The sequence below is a fragment of the Macrobrachium nipponense genome, chromosome 31 (assembly GCF_015104395.2).
Source record: "Macrobrachium nipponense isolate FS-2020 chromosome 31, ASM1510439v2, whole genome shotgun sequence".
Lineage (NCBI taxonomy): Eukaryota > Metazoa > Arthropoda > Malacostraca > Decapoda > Palaemonidae > Macrobrachium > Macrobrachium nipponense.
Window position 1 is genome coordinate 42,853,972 of NC_061093.1, and position 16,072 is coordinate 42,870,043.

The window sequence follows — 16,072 nt, forward strand, 5'->3', positions numbered from 1 at the left end:
TTTGTTATTGCTTTGGTTTACCAATTACATTACTAAATGTTGCGTTACTTACTAATATACATTGGTAGTGAACGGACAGAAATATGGTACAACCCAACCAACCTTAAAAGAAAAGGAAAAAAAAATGACAAAGGAAGGTTGAGGTCAGAATGTTGGAAGAATTCACTGGGAGAAGATGAACTTAAGGAAGCAAAAAGAGCAAGGTAGCGTTCATCTGCCTCTATCACAACTCGTTTTATCAAGAAGCTAATGGAAAATGGATATCTGTCACCTCATGCATTTTTTTTTAAATCTATTGTCTGTGTTTGGATTTATACTCCTATATAATTCATCGGTTTATTACTTACTCCATGAATAAATAGTTAATGTGCTAGTTAGATGTGAAGGTTTGCTAACAAAGTTGGATTAGTCACATATGACTTTATAATTTTGTACGGTGTGCATATTTCTTGATAATGTTTAAATCTTTGTTCTAAGCGATCGCAACTTACAACCAGAGTTGAAATATAAGGGCTTTCAAAAACGTTTCCCTTGTGAAGAGCTAATGCTAAAAGGGTTCTGTAAACAACTCTCATGTTTCATGTTTTTTTTTTTTTTTCGTTGTCACGTCAGTAGTACTACTGGTTCATGGTTGGAACTTCAGCTCTGAATTGAGAGCTTTTTGGCTCGGCTCAGGAAGACATTTGCATGGAGTGTAAATTTAAAAGCCTTTGAATTTCGCTCACTCACATCTAGGAAACCAGATGAAACTACTGCGACTGAAAATTCTTCTATCATAATTAGACTCGTCAGAGCTAGGGCCAAAAACTTACCCATTCAGTTGTACTGAGCTTATGGGTAACTTTTTGCAATACTGTCTATGGAAGCTAAGTTTCATAGAGACTTTAATTACGATTTGTAACTCATGATCCCTGCATAGATATCCTTGGCTCTTCGCCAACGATCTGGGGACAATTTGTAAGATGAATGTCCACCTCGGGGCACTCTAGAAAACTGTAGGGTAAATTCTCAGTTCTTGTACGACATTTCTTCTCACTTATTGGCTGCTGCTAAAGAGCAAAGAAGATGTAACTGCAATATTACTTTTTAAGAAGGTGCTGCTTCTACCACTGCCTTCTCTATTCTGCTATTATTACCAACACTACCAGTACTGCTATAGATAATAATTTGAGGAGTTAGAGAAAACTGAACTCATATTGAGGAAAGCATTCAATGTAAGTTGCACTTATCTTCAAGTGCGCCCTTTAGTGTAAAAGCCAACATTTTTTCATGGCCCTGTGCCGCAAATAATACTGATCAAGCTTCATCAGAAAGAGCACAGCATGAATAAGCGTTCTTTCAAGAACAGTTGAAAATCAGACCAGATGATGATATGATGATGATTTATACCAGACCTGGTTAGAAGCGTTAGCAACAACTGTAACGATAGCGATTCCTTTTGTTTCCCACACTGAAAGAGTCATGTACCAGTTTCATCAGCTCTTCATCCACGGATACAATTTGAACACCTTTTCACCGGTCGGTTTGGAGTTACTCTCGCGCTTGTTGGTCGCCGATCTTATCGAATTCTCGGCTCTGATGCTATTCGTGATGGCCGAGAAAACTTTTCGCTTCCCGGACCCGTCTTGAATGTCTTTCGAAGCTTTGGGATTTCTGGAGATGTTGGAGAGACCTTTGGCGAATGGGGGGGGGGCGAGGGGAGCCTTGAGCGTGGCGTGGCTACCTTCTTCCTCTTGGTCGTTTTGCGCGGAGTTCAAGGGGTCTTCTACTTCGACGTGATAGTTGTAGAGATGCGTCGGCAGAGGCGGCCATCCACGCTGTATGAGGGCGTCGTTCACGTCCCTTATGTGCTTTTCGACAGCTGCGTGGAGTTCCGGAGTGAATGGGTCCCTGTGTTTGGGTGGATGAAAAGAGGCGAATTTAAAGATTCACACATACTAATAGAACACTTCGTTATTGGGTTTCTTAGAATACCTTCTATAGTATAAAAAGGCGACTACACCACTCCTACTAATTAATTCATCTCTTTACAGTAACCACATGAATATCTGCTAAATCTAAACCAGTTATGATGTCTACTTACAATTTCTTATTTTCAAAACTACATTCTTTTGAGACAGAGTTGAAATGAGATGCAGTGAGTAACTTTGAAAGTTAAGACTGAAAATAGATTAGCATTATGTTAAACCTCCCCGAAGAAAACTACCGAGTGGAGATATTAGTAACAAAAGATCAGAATCGTTTTCCTTTGCAACATTAATAATACGGAAAACCTTTAAGATGGTAGTTAACTTATTGTGGTGCTAATGTAACTAATGAAAGTTACGACAGACATTGCCAACTACACTCTGTTTTTTTCCATCTGTCCACCCGCCTGTGGTGTTTGCGTATGGTAACACTGCGTCCTGGGCTTTAGATAATTATGCTATGTGTAAGTTTTAGGTAAATAAAGGGATATCTGGGTGTACATTTGCATCTGTAAAGTGTTTTAATAATTTACTGTATGCGAATTACACCGTTAATATTCGAAATAGGATATTGTTATTTGTGTTGAATGTCAGCTGAATGTAACTATCTAAAGCCCGGGACTCAGTGCTACCATACGCAAACACAACAGGCGGGTGGACAGATGGGAAAAAACCGAGTATAATTAAAAACAACCCCAAAACTAATAGTAGTACTTTTTTCTGTAGAAGGTATTTTCCGGGGTGACTCTCCTGAAGGCGCCGTTCAAATTGGCCAAGACGCACTTGAGACGAAGAGGGTCGACTCTCAGGTGGAGGAACTGCAGGATCTTCAGCAACTCGTCTTTCGGATTCACCTGCATGTTCTCGAAGTGTACAATGTGGAGATTTCTGCAGAGGGAATATTTGCTCTCTTTATGTCTTTGTTGAGTTACTATATATTTACATTATTGACTATTGATCGCTTTAATCTGAACCATAAATCCGAAAATTTCTTACCTGGCCCCAGTGACCCAGTCGTTCGCAAATGCCCCCCACTTCTCCACCTTGCTTTGAACGAACCGTGCCCAGTCTGGGGATGGGAAATTCAATTCGTTAATTACGAGAATGAATACTCATAAGTTTATCAGTTATCATATATACATAATATGTTTTCTTATCTTTGCGTTTGTGTGTGTGCATACAAAATTATTTAACACATTAAAATTTCTTCGCTTTACATGACGCCAAATTGATACAGTTTACTAAGTAACAAGTTACATTGGTCTTGCAATACTGTTTGTTTGTATGGGGTTTTTACGTTGCATGGAACCAGTGGTTATTCAGCAACGGGACCAACGGCTTTACGTGACTTCCGAACCACGTCGAGAGTGAACTTCTATCACCAGAAATACACACATCTCTAACTCCTCAGTGGAATGCCCGAGACTACTTATTTTTATGCCAATACATTAAAACTATTCAGAGCTTTATGGGATACAGGATAATTTGGTCTTAAGAATGTGGTCTGTTGCATCATCGTAGCAAAACACAAGCTTGCAAAACAAAATGATAGATGAAAGATGAAAGATGGTGCGGCTGTTTGTGTCGTCTCAAAAATGACGCTTTATTCGCTACGATTAGGTTAGTCATTTTACCATGACGATGAACACTTCTGCATGGCACACAAATCTAGTGGATTTTCTAAGGCGTGATTTTAGCTATATTATAACCTTTCAATTCATTATACTTTTATTTCCAATGGTATAGAAATCTAGTGGATTTTCTAAGGTGTGATTTTAGCTACATCATAATCATAACTTTTCGATTCATTATACTTTTATTTCCAATCAGTTTTTTTTCATTGTGCAGGTAACCTATTTCTTATGATCTGCTCAAAGGTTTAGATTAAATGTTGTAAGTCAAATCAATATATATCATATTCCTAATCCTGTCGACTTTCCTGTCGTACCTATATGCTATATTGTTAAGGAAACTTGACTGCAAAACTTAATTAAAGGATTCACGCTATGTAACTATAAACTGGTTCACTTAAGGTAGATTTTTGGATGAGCCCTATTCTCACGAGACGTTAGTTTGGCGGCCGCTGATTGGCTGGGAGCTGCCTACCTCCCAATACCAGCCAATCAGCGGCCGCTAAACAAACGTCTTATGAGAATAGGCTCATCCAAGAATCTACCTTAAGTGAACAGCTATAATTCAATCATCATTGAAATAAAAGGTGGCAGCATTTGATGGGATCATAACAGTAGAGAAGGGGAAAAGTGTTCGATGATCTTTAAAATTGTTCATAGTTTTGAATTTCATTAATGCTCGGCTCATTCTGATGCAAAATATCTCAAGTGGTGCCACCTTTCGCTTTAGCAGGTTTCCTTTTCCACTCAAACAAACGCCCCCTTCTCATATAATATCCTACATCTACCCATTTATCTGAAAAATTAACTGAATGAAACGTGTGAAGAACTGATGATAAAATTATTATAAGACTAATCTCAAGCTAATCTTGATATTGTTGGTCAAATTCCGACAAAGATGGCAGAGGTTCCTGAAAAAGTGGCTTACTTGGCCATGGAACGCTAGAGGACTTGCGATTCCCAAGTGCCCTCCGTACTGGTAATTCCTGAAAGCAATCAAGGTGTCGTAAGGATTCCGAAGCAAAAGAATCCCACGACCGTAGAATTTTTCAACGATTTTCGACCTCTTGTCTCTGCGAAGGAAAAAAGGCAAGAATTGAAACTTTTTCGTGGGCACACTGCAGGATCTTGGGATTGACCTCTTATTCCACACAGACTACTGGAAAGCTAGAGAAAAAGTGCTTAGTAAGAAAGCAAATCAGTTGAAAAAGTACAAAGCGATAACTTCTCTTTCCCGTGTCACCTAGGAATCAATTCCAGTCTGGACTGCACGCGTTTCTTTCTTACTTCCAGACGTTAATCCCTCTACCCAACACAATGTTGTCATGTATCATTTTTCATATTGTGGTTTCTTCTTAGCATCTAACTTCTTTCCTTTAGATATATTATTTCAGGTAGTCGAAAGATAGGCCAATAAGTTAATTCTATTCCTAAACAAGGCAGAAATGAAAATATGAACGATCGAATTTAGTACCAAGATAATAGAGAAACATAATGAATAACTGAGAAGGAAAAGGTCATGTCCTGAAAACATGTTCTAGATAGTACTGTATCGAAAGTAAAGAGGTCTTCACCTTACCTTGACTTCGGTACAACACCCAGGGTGTATCATGAGTTTTGACGACTATCGTACACCCCACATTCCAGTGGATCGCTCTCTCCATAAAATCCTGAAAAATAATAAAAAAACTATTCACTCATCAACATATAGAAGACATCTGGCATTATCCTTCCAAACAATATAAATCAATTTAAGTAAACACAATGAAACCGAGTTCCTACTGTGAGTTTTTGAATTAAAATACCTATTTCTTATAGTAAGGAAACCAGTCTCTTTAGAACAAATGTATACTTTGAAAGAGTGTGTTTGGGGTTTAGAAGATCTGGAGACGTTCTAAAACTGCTTTTGCAAGATGAATATCTGTCTGGAAAGAACAACTATTTGTATGCATGACAATAATTACTTCGTATTTTCCCTACAGAATAAAAATGGCCCTTTTTCATGATCTGCCTGGGTAAGATGTTAGCATGAAGTCTAGCAAACAACAATTATTCATCCTCACATCAAGCAAACCACCATTATTCATCCTTAATTCCCGGAAATAACCATCATTCATCCCCATATCAAGCAAACAACCAATGTTCATTTTAAACCAAGCAAATAACCATTATTCATCCTTAAATCAAACAAACAACCACTATTCATCCTTAATGAAAGTAAACATTACTCATCCTCAAATCAAGCAAACCACCATTATTCATCCTTAAACCAAGCAAAACAACCATTATTCATCCTTAAACCAAGCAAAACAACCATTATTCATCCTTAAATCAAGCAAAACAACCATTATTCATCCTTACATCAAGCAAACCCTATAGCAAAACAACCATTATTCATCCTTACATCAAGCAAACCACCATTATTCTTCCTTATCAAGCAAACCATCGTTATTCATAGTTAAATCAAGGAAACAACCATTAGTCATCCTTAACTCAAGCAAACAACTTATTTATCCTCAAATCCATAAGGTTAATTCCAGTTTGTTCAAAATGACTTTTTTTCTTTGCCATTTTATATTCAGTCAACTTTCCAAAATTAAGGAATCTGACAAGTCTTACATAGACAAGAATCCTGTCAGGGTAACTGAACGGAATTCAAAATGATCCTTCAACACGAGACAACTGTACGGGCAAACAATAATAGAATGGTGACTACTGTATTCTTAGTTTACAATAAACTCGCCTATATTGAATGAAATCGCGATGAAAATTGTACCTTGCTGACGTCCCTGAGTTCCATTTTTCTCCTTCAGAAATACAGATTGGACAAAACCTCCAGCGAATAATGTTCTGATGCCTTCCAAAATTACATTTGAGTGGACATTGGTTTTGAGAACACTTGTATCCAAAGGCATTCCGAATCTTCGCGATAACTTGGCCAACTGCTTTCAAGCCTCCCTGGTTAATTGTTAATTACTTTTAACCACGGTGTTAATCGTAGGATTGTTAAAACATATTATGAATAGCTCCATTTCGTCTCCAACAGACGAAAGGACGATGTGGAATATGCCCCGGAATGATATTGGATACATAATGACTTCATGAGCTTCTCGGAGTTCTTTTAAGAGCTTTTAATACAACTGACTGACACGGAATATATTTTGTGAATTGAAGTTTAGGCATTGGTTGCCGATGATTATTTATCCACAACACTACAAAACGTGACTACGCAAGGCTCAAATTTTCTTTCTTAATCTAACGTATTGCCCTGGTATAGAGTTTAAAGTCGAGCTGAAGCTTTGGAAAGAACTTCTAGCACTTTTATCTTGTATTCCCATCGAAGTGTACCACTGGTTGCAAGCGTGACAGTAGCAAATAACCAAGAAACGCACGGACATAGTTGTACGCGTGCACATTACACATTACTCTGTTTTATCAGAGTACCAGAATAAGCGTGTGAGTAAATTGTTGCCTGTACCCACCATCTTTTTGGTCACGAATAAACGAAGCTTAATACTTATTCTAGAAAAGGTAAGAAATGGATATTGCGCATATCAACGTTTAGGGCCCAAGACTGATTTCGTAATTTGATCAAAATAGGCCTAAAATACTGACGCACAACGAGAATATTCCGAAATGAACAGTATCGATCATCCTACGGAGAAAAAGACGAAGAAGTTGGGTGCCTGTTATAACCTTCGGGAGCCATCACCACCTTTCGACCCCACGTCCAATTAAGACGTAATTAAGCGTTTAATGATGACGTGACGTTCGACCATCACGTAACATTCCATTACAGAAGGCAGAGTTAGCGTTCACTTAACGTTACCTTTCTTAGCCAACTGGCGATCGTTATAAATGGATCCAGTGAAGAGACCCGAGGTGCTCTGGATCAGGTACCTGAGGAGAGAAAAAAATGATGTTAAAATCAAGAAACTTCTTTAACCGTATTTTTATATATATATACTTTATTTGATATGGAAACAATCATGTTAAAACTATGAGACGCCGTTGCTCTCCTTAGTACAATATTTCATTTCAGTTTTAAAGTATTTGATGATTGGAATATAGTATTTTTGAGCAAGGACTAAGCGCTGGGACCTATGAATTCATTCAGCGCTGAAAGGAAAATCAAAAGAAAGGTTTGAAAGGTGTAACAGGAGGAAACCTTAAAGCAGTTGCACTATGAAACAATTCTTAGGAAAAGGTGGAGAGTAAGACGGAATTACGCGAATATGAATGGAGGTACAGTAAAAGGAATGAAAGGGGTTGCAACTAGGGGCCAAGAAGGAACGCTGCAAGGAACTCTAAGTAATGCCTACAGTGCACCGCTTGAGATGCACCGACAGTATTACCTCCCTATACGGGGATTTCTTTACGATGGAAAAATGTCACTTTTAGAACAGCCATACACATTTGATATCATGAACACATCGTTATTTATATATATTTTTTTTTCCAGAGGTCAACTACACCGTCGGTGAAGAGTGTTAACAGAATAAGTATCCAGTAGTTTGCATTTATTTATGTGAGCCTCTGGTTCATGTATAGTGGGATTCCATGTTGTCTTCCATTATGCATCAAACATTTCGTTCCAGTTCATAAAATACATCGGTTTGGTCATGGGCTTCATTTCGTTCAATGCAAACACAATAGTTATTGTTTATGAACTTGAAAGTAGTATTTGAATTCCGTCGTTGATTATACTAAATTTTAATTTTAATGTACTGGTTACTTTTTTTTGAATGGATGGCTCTCTATGAACCAACAAAAAATTATGGAGGTCTTCACTCCAAGTTGGCAGGCCAAGACCATACCGATCACGCCACTGAGGAGGCGCTTCGATACAGTATGTGACTGCTATCGTAGCATAAGAGTTGTCGGTCACGACAGAACAGAGGTCACTTTGAACCATGCTTATTAAGCAATAATCTTGATCTCACAGCAAAGTTCACTGGCTCTGAAACTGAGGTGAAAATCATTTCAAGGTGCAAACACACTTAGTCTCATGTGTTATGTTCAGTTTTCTGTCTTGCATTTCAGTGCTTCATATGTGTTGAATTGCACATCCAGGTACTACGTATTGATCAGTGGTTGCATAGCTACAATGAGAACGATTTTTGCGGACACTGATGTTGATTCTTGTTTTGTTTTTTCTTAGTTTTGAATACCTTATTATAGGTTTATGTTCTGGCATTTTTTCAAATCTTAACGTAAATTAATAACTAGGGAATATCTCTACATTTTCTGTCACCTTTTCTTTCTACAAGCTTGCACCTAGCTGAGAAAAAAATAAAAAATAAAAAATTCCCGTAATTAGCAGCGAACTTTCTTCATACGTCTACGATAATGTATTCGTTTTTTTAAATCATGTGTTGAACTATATCACTAAAAATATTTGCTAAATAGTGACTCATCTTATGATTTTACTCGAAGTAGGTTCACTCATCGCCTGGCAAATTCAATCGCCTATAATTTATTTGGTTCCACTTAGTGGTTAGATCAGTTTAATTTAGACTTCCTACACTCCACCCCTAATAAAAGATACCTCAAGTAATATAAAAGGAGGAATTTTACTCAAATCCTGGTTAACTTTTTCAATTTCCTACCAAATTTCTTCAGCTCCATGCAGACTCACAAAATTTAAGCAAGTCCACTCGTCTGGTAACTTGCAACAAGATCCAAGAAAATTCTCTCAACTCCAGCCTAATTCACCGACCTCCTGGTAATGTAACCGAACTCCTAACATGTTCACTCAACTCCTGGGGATTCCACGAAGTTCTAAATGATTCCGCTCAACGTCTCACAAATGAACTCAACCCAAGACAATTTCAGTCTCATTCTCTGAAATCAATCCAACCAATAGTGATGAAAACCAACTCCTTGTAGATTCGCCTACCAGCAGAACAAACTCAACTTCAAAGCGAACTCAGCTCCTTGGAAATTAACCCAAATCCCGGCGACTTCAAGAAGCCCTTGACGATTTCATGCGCTAACTTCGAAGACTAGACGCTTCGAATGATAGTCAAACGAAGTGTTCCTCCACGTGAAGTCGCGTGACTATACAAGCAGCTCATCGATTACGGCCGAATAAAGGAGGAGTCAATTCAAATGGTTTGCATGCGCAGTATTGTGCTTGGTCTGAGTTTAATTGGAGTCGGACATGATCAGCAATCTTAACGGTCATGCATAACGGTAGGGGGGGGGGGGGGCGAATAATAACGGAAAGAGAGAATGAAAGGAAAGGTTTAAACCGAGCAATAATGCACAAAAGCAAGTTACTTTGTTGTCAGGATTTTGTATCGATTTTATTTAGTTGTTGCCGTTATTATTATTATTATTATTATTATTATTATTATTATTATTATTATTATTATTATTATTATTATTATTATTATTATTATTATTATTATTCTAAGGAGTCCATAATAATAAAAATTTTGACCCCTTAGAATATTATATATACTTTCGCGATAGAGAGTTTTTCCCAACCAATTATTATTATTATTATTATTATTATTATTATTATTATTATTCTAAGGGAGTCCACAATAGTAAAAATGCTATAAGTTCGTGTATAATTCATAAAACTTTGTAAAAGCTTTCGAACTCTTCCCTGGACTGAACTGTGGACCCGTTAGAACATTGTATATACTCTCGTGACAGAGACTTTTTCACAAATTATTATTACTGTTGCGAAATGCCCAACGAATGGCAACATATAAAAACCAGAGATAATTGCTAGTCTTTTGATTTTACCCTTTGATACACATTTTATGGGAATAAAAGGGGGTATAATAAACTAGGTGAGGCAGGAACCCGTTAACGATTAACTCGATCGGGGCGCTGATTAATGAAAGCCGCCGTAACACAGAGAAGGGGGGGGGAGAGAAGAGAGAGAGAGAGAGAGAGAGAGAGAGAGGAGAGAGAGAGAGAGACCTTACCTTACAGACCTTACAGCTCGTTCCGGTTTCCCCAGGTCCCTCAGTATGTGTGTGTGTGTGTGTGTGTGAGAGAGAGAGAGAGAGAGAGAGAGAGAGAGATGGAGAAAATGACTGAATATACGATTTTCAACAAATGATAATATTACTACTACCTGGTATTTCTGCTCTTGCCTGCGCCAAATATATTACTCTTGGATAATTACGCGTTGTTATATCATCGTAAAGTATGACGCCCGGGAATGTAACTGTGAGTAATATATCTTTTGGTTTGTCATTTTATAAAACCGTGTTGGTTTGTTTTATTTACGCGTTTATAAGTCTTCATTAATTACTCTCTCCCTATATATTTTTCTATATATTGTTATCCTCTTTGCGTTATTCTTCTCTTTTTGTGTCAATTTGTGGTTGTTTCACATTATAAAATAATAATAATAATAATAATAATAATAATAATAATAATAAAATAATAATAATAATAATAATAAAATAATAATAATAATTCTCTTTTCTCAATTTGTTGTTGTTTCACACTATGAATAATTAATAATAATAATAATAATAATAATAATAATAACTAATAATAATAATAATAATAATAATAATTAATTAGATTATTATTCTATTATTATAGAAAATGGTTGTAAGCAAAATGTGTAAATAATAATAATAATAATAATAATAATAATAATAATAATAATAATAATAATTTTTTTTTTAATAATAATAATAATAATAACCGTATTCAACCACCTAGTGATTTGATCACCTTTTTCGTTAGAAACGCGATTAAAGAAATGAAATTCTCCTCTATTACTGAAAGCAATTTATATGGCTGGTGTGGTTTCTTCTTTGCTTTTCAACATGAAAAAAAAAAGAAATTCAAATAACTGAAATTATTCGAACAAATATCAATAGAATATTCAGTTTGTATGGTGTTTTTACGTTGCATGGAACATGTGGTAAATTCAGCAACGGGACCAACGGCTTTAAGTGACTTCCGAACCACGTCGAGAGTGAACTTCTATCAACAGAAATCACATCTGTAACTCCTCAATGGAAAATGCCCCAGAATCGAACTCGCGGGCCACACCGAGGTGGCAGGCCAAGATCATCCGATCACGACACTGAGGCGCAATACAATATCAGCTCCACGTTCATTTCCAAGCAAAGTTTTTCATCGCCGAAGACGAATGTCTCAATGAATATCGATTTAAGCGTGTTTTGCGGTTGTGTTAGAGCGTACAGACGCACACGCACACACATATATCTATGTCACGAGTTTGTCACCGATCTCCGATGATACATGTATGGTCTACACTCTACAGTGTTTTCTCAGTATATTGGTGTACTGGAATGACGGATCTCAGATTCCAGGTCGAGCTAGGGTTGTCATCGGTGTTGGTATTATTCCATAAGCTTGACCTGGACCCGAGATCCGCCGTTTCAGTACACCAATATACTGAGAAAACATTGTAGTGTAGACCGTACACATCGGAGATCGGTGACAAACTCGTGACATAGTATATTTTGCATTTAATAACCGGATAAAATGCATGTGTGGTAAAACGGAGATGGAAATGGACGATAATACCAGTATTAACAGCAAAATCCTGTTCTAAATTAAATATCACAACAGTGTTTTCGTTATTGACAACTGGATGGAGGGAGATTGTGTATTCACCAGCGTCAGTCGGTTTTTTTTTTTTTTTGGTTTCTCAGTCTATTCACAAGAGATCTAAAAATAATTACGGACGGATTCTAATGAGATTTTTGTGGAGGAGAGCGCATCTAGGAAGAGGTTACATTCCGAGGCTAATCTGAATCTGGATGCTGATTGGGTGTGTTTTTTTTATTTATTTATTTTTTCTTAACAATAGTAGAGAAATGTGTTCTTAGAGCTTCCTGTGCTATTAGTACTTATAGAAGGTAGGCTTAGGGAACGTTGGAAAGAGATATTTTCCCAGCCTTATAGAGAGAGAGGAGAGAGAGAGAGGAGAAGAGAGAGAGAGAGGAGAGAGAGAGAGAGAGAGAGCATTTACAGATGAAAATAGTTGTATTATATTTTCAATTTTTTATCATGTATTCATGGCTAGTATGAGAGAGAGAGAGATAGAGAGAGAGAGAGACGAGAAGAGCGAGAGAGAGAGAGAGCCGGGGAGAGAGAGAGAGAGATTTACAGATGAAAATAGTTGTAAAATTAGTTTGTTATATTTTCAATTTTTCATCATGTATTCATGGCTAGATATGAGAGAGAGAGAGAGAGAGAGAGAGGAGAGAGAGAGAGAGAGAGAGAGAGAGAGAGAGAGATATATCACCAATACGGAAAGAACACTAAGCGCTAAAAATACCAAACAACCAAAAGAGCGAAACCATCCACTTAACTTCGCAGCCGACGACCATAGTTATGACGTCAGATGACGACCCTAATTAATGAATTTCCATTAACTTTCCTCGCTCAAGAACGCAGTCTTTTGTCCCTATATATACTGAGCGACAGCCACCATTCGTAAATCTAAGAAAATACAGGCGAAGTCTCCAGCGTTGAACGTTATTAATGTAGAGCACATCATCAAAATGATTCGTTCGATAACCTTAAAATACTGCACAATGGCGGCCGTACGTTATACAAAAACTCTTCAGCACCTTCGATGATTAAATCAATGTTATAACCTGCAACACGTTTGACTAAGTCTTTCCCCTCAGGTATTAATACAGGGTGTTGACATGACTCTGATGAAAGCCTGTACAATGTACATGAATATCACACCATTTTTCCGCCTTGGTAAGTTGTGCATGTATTTTCTATATCCTTACGAATATAAATATACAATACATAGCATCCATACATCATATGTGTGTGTAATAAATACAGTGATTTTCTTTCAAAGTGCAGAGTACAAAGAGAAAGCTGTAGTACGAGAATGTCATTTACATAGACCACTTCCTTGGATGAGAAATGGATGACAGCAAGTCTTAGTCTAGAATTAGATGTTAAGTAACCTCATATTTTAGAATATTCTAAGGGTTCAACTCTTTGTTGCTGATCTGTTAGTATACTAAGTCATGTAAAGCGATTCTATATTTATTACGGTACGTTCAGACGTTTATGTAGAGGCGCTGGTGGGAGCATATATAGATATACTTGAGGGTGGGAGGTGTCTATCTATACAGGTCCCTGAAACTGAAGATTGGCTGGCCTTTGCCGTAGAGATGCAACGTTCTACTCGACTGGTTCGCATCGCCAAATTGCCCAATAAAAACTATACCAGATTCTTGAAATATATATAGCAGATTCTCAACTAATTGACCTAAGTCACATTTGTTTCTGGACTGAGTAACGTGGAAGCTGATTTTCCAACCTAAAATGGATAATCAACTGGAAGAATATTCTGTATTTCAAATAATAATAATTTATAGCTTTTAAAGCATATTTTGTAATTAAAAAAATTTTCACTTCTGTTAAGGATGTAAAATAATAGGAGGTAGTACGAAATAAAACATCTTATTTGGTTCCTGTTTAGATGGTAATCATCATCTCTCCTTTTTTTTATTTATTTTATTATTATTTTTTTTTTTGTAAGTTGGTGGATGTTATTTTTGTCCTGAGGACCATCTAGTACTATCAAAATGACATATGATGCAATGCTCCTGTCATGAGCCGATATTACTCTGCCTCAACACACTTTCCACACTCACGTACGTAAGGCACTAACAGTTCGTTAATTGCTGCGCTCGTGTCCTTCGTGTTGGACGTTGGTTCAAACTGTTATTCGTTCTAGGTCATGTGACTTGAAGCACGAACCACCGGTTGAAAAGTTTAAATTTTCATACCGTCAGTACCTTGCGTAATGAAGTTCTTGTTCATATTTCAGGTAAATGGTCCGTCGGTAGAAGCTGAATTTCTTACAAAAATTTGGAATAATTACTGGTAAAACTTTTTTCATAAAAGTTATAATACTGATCGGCGATTAGTGCCATAATAATTGTCACAAAGAATGTATTAAAAGAGTAACATACCTGTTAGTTAATAAATTAATTCTAGGTTTTAATCTAGAATTAATTTGTAATATAATTTGTCAATACCTTACTTTGCATTTAACTACCCATTGTTAAATTTTAAACGAAGTCTTCGAGAGAGAGAGAGAGAGAGAGAGAGAGAGAGAGAGAGAGAGAGAGAGAGAGAGAATCACACTTTCCTAATTCCTAATAGATACCTCTAATTAAATATATATAAGACGAACCTCTACCCATAACAACGGCGGCCGCACGCGAGTGTAAGCGAATCGCAATTCTATTCTGAAACGCAAGCAAAACATACGCAAGCATGTGCGTGTGCATGTCTGCGCATGCGCGTGAGCAAGAGAGATAAGAGTATGCGAGTTTCTATCAGTTTACAAAGAGACAGACGGGACATTAACATCATAACGTAGAGATAGAGAGAGAGAGAGAGAGAGAGAGAGAGCCGAGGAGAGAGAGAGAGAAGGAGATTCCTATCAATTTACTAAGAGACAGACGGACAACAATAAGGTAGAATAAGAGAGAGAGAGAGAGAGAGAGAGAGAGAGAGAGAGAGGAGAGAGAGAGAGAGAGAGAGAGAGAGAGAGAGATTTCTATTAGTTTAGAAAGAGGCAGAAGGACAATAATACGTAACGTAGAATGTGTGCGTGTATGAAAAAGAGAGAGAGAGAAGAGAGAGGAGAGAGAGAGAGAGAGAGAGAGATTCCTATCAATTTACAAAGAGACAGACGGACAACAATAAGGTAGAATAAGAGAGAGAGAGATTTCTATCAGTTTACAAAGAGGCAGAAGGACAATAATAACATAACGTAGAATGTGTGCGTGTATGAAAGAGAGAGAGAGAGAGAGAGAGAGAGAGAGAGAGAGATCCACCACTACCTGAACCAAGTGTTGCCAGATCCCGGGAAGGAGGCCAGGGGCCGTCCTTGGCAAGGTCCTTCTCCTGGCGAAGGACACGCGCAGTCCCATGCTCTCGAACCGAGCTGGGCCAAAGGGTCGTGCTGGGGTGGTCGTGAGTAGTCTATCAGGATTTTTAGATACCCTGAAAATTACCGGAAAAAGGAAAACATTAAATATCAGGAGTGTCAGAATTCCAAGCAAAATGCTCGTTAATAAAAACAATAATAAATATTAGAAACATTAAAAAACTGTATGTTCAAAATGTTGGAAAACATTAAGTATCAGGAATGTCGTCAGAATTCCAAGCAAAATGCTCGTTAATAAAAAGAATAATAGATATTAGGAACATTAAAAATTGTATGTTTTTCAAATGTTGGGAAAACATCAAGTATCAGGAATGTCGTCAGAATTCCAAGCAAAATGCTCGTTAATAAAAAAAATAGATATTAAAACATTAGAAACTGTATGTTCACAAATGCTTAGAATAAAACTTGATTTGGTGAATACTGGCATCCATTAAAGAATATTAGAAAACTAGTTTACATTAGGAAAGAAAATTCCGATATTAGGAATTATTACAACACTAAAAATCTTCGAAAAATAAATATAGGTT

At 37.1% G+C, this 16,072-nt stretch overlaps 1 long non-coding RNA gene and 1 pseudogene across 1 annotated transcript; both read right to left on the bottom strand.

The window, feature by feature from the left end:
• Positions 1 to 1,725: 1,725 nt before the first annotated feature.
• Positions 1,726 to 3,041, bottom strand: LOC135206920 (uncharacterized). Its single transcript, XR_010312845.1, has 3 exons — positions 2,964 to 3,041; positions 2,682 to 2,855; positions 1,726 to 1,890 (listed from the first exon to the last, which is right to left on the bottom strand). It is a non-coding gene; the product is annotated as an uncharacterized LOC135206920 (long non-coding RNA).
• A 763-nt stretch (positions 3,042 to 3,804) lies between these two features.
• Positions 3,805 to 15,976, bottom strand: LOC135206828 (WSCD family member CG9164-like; annotated as a pseudogene).
• Positions 15,977 to 16,072: the final 96 nt, after the last annotated feature.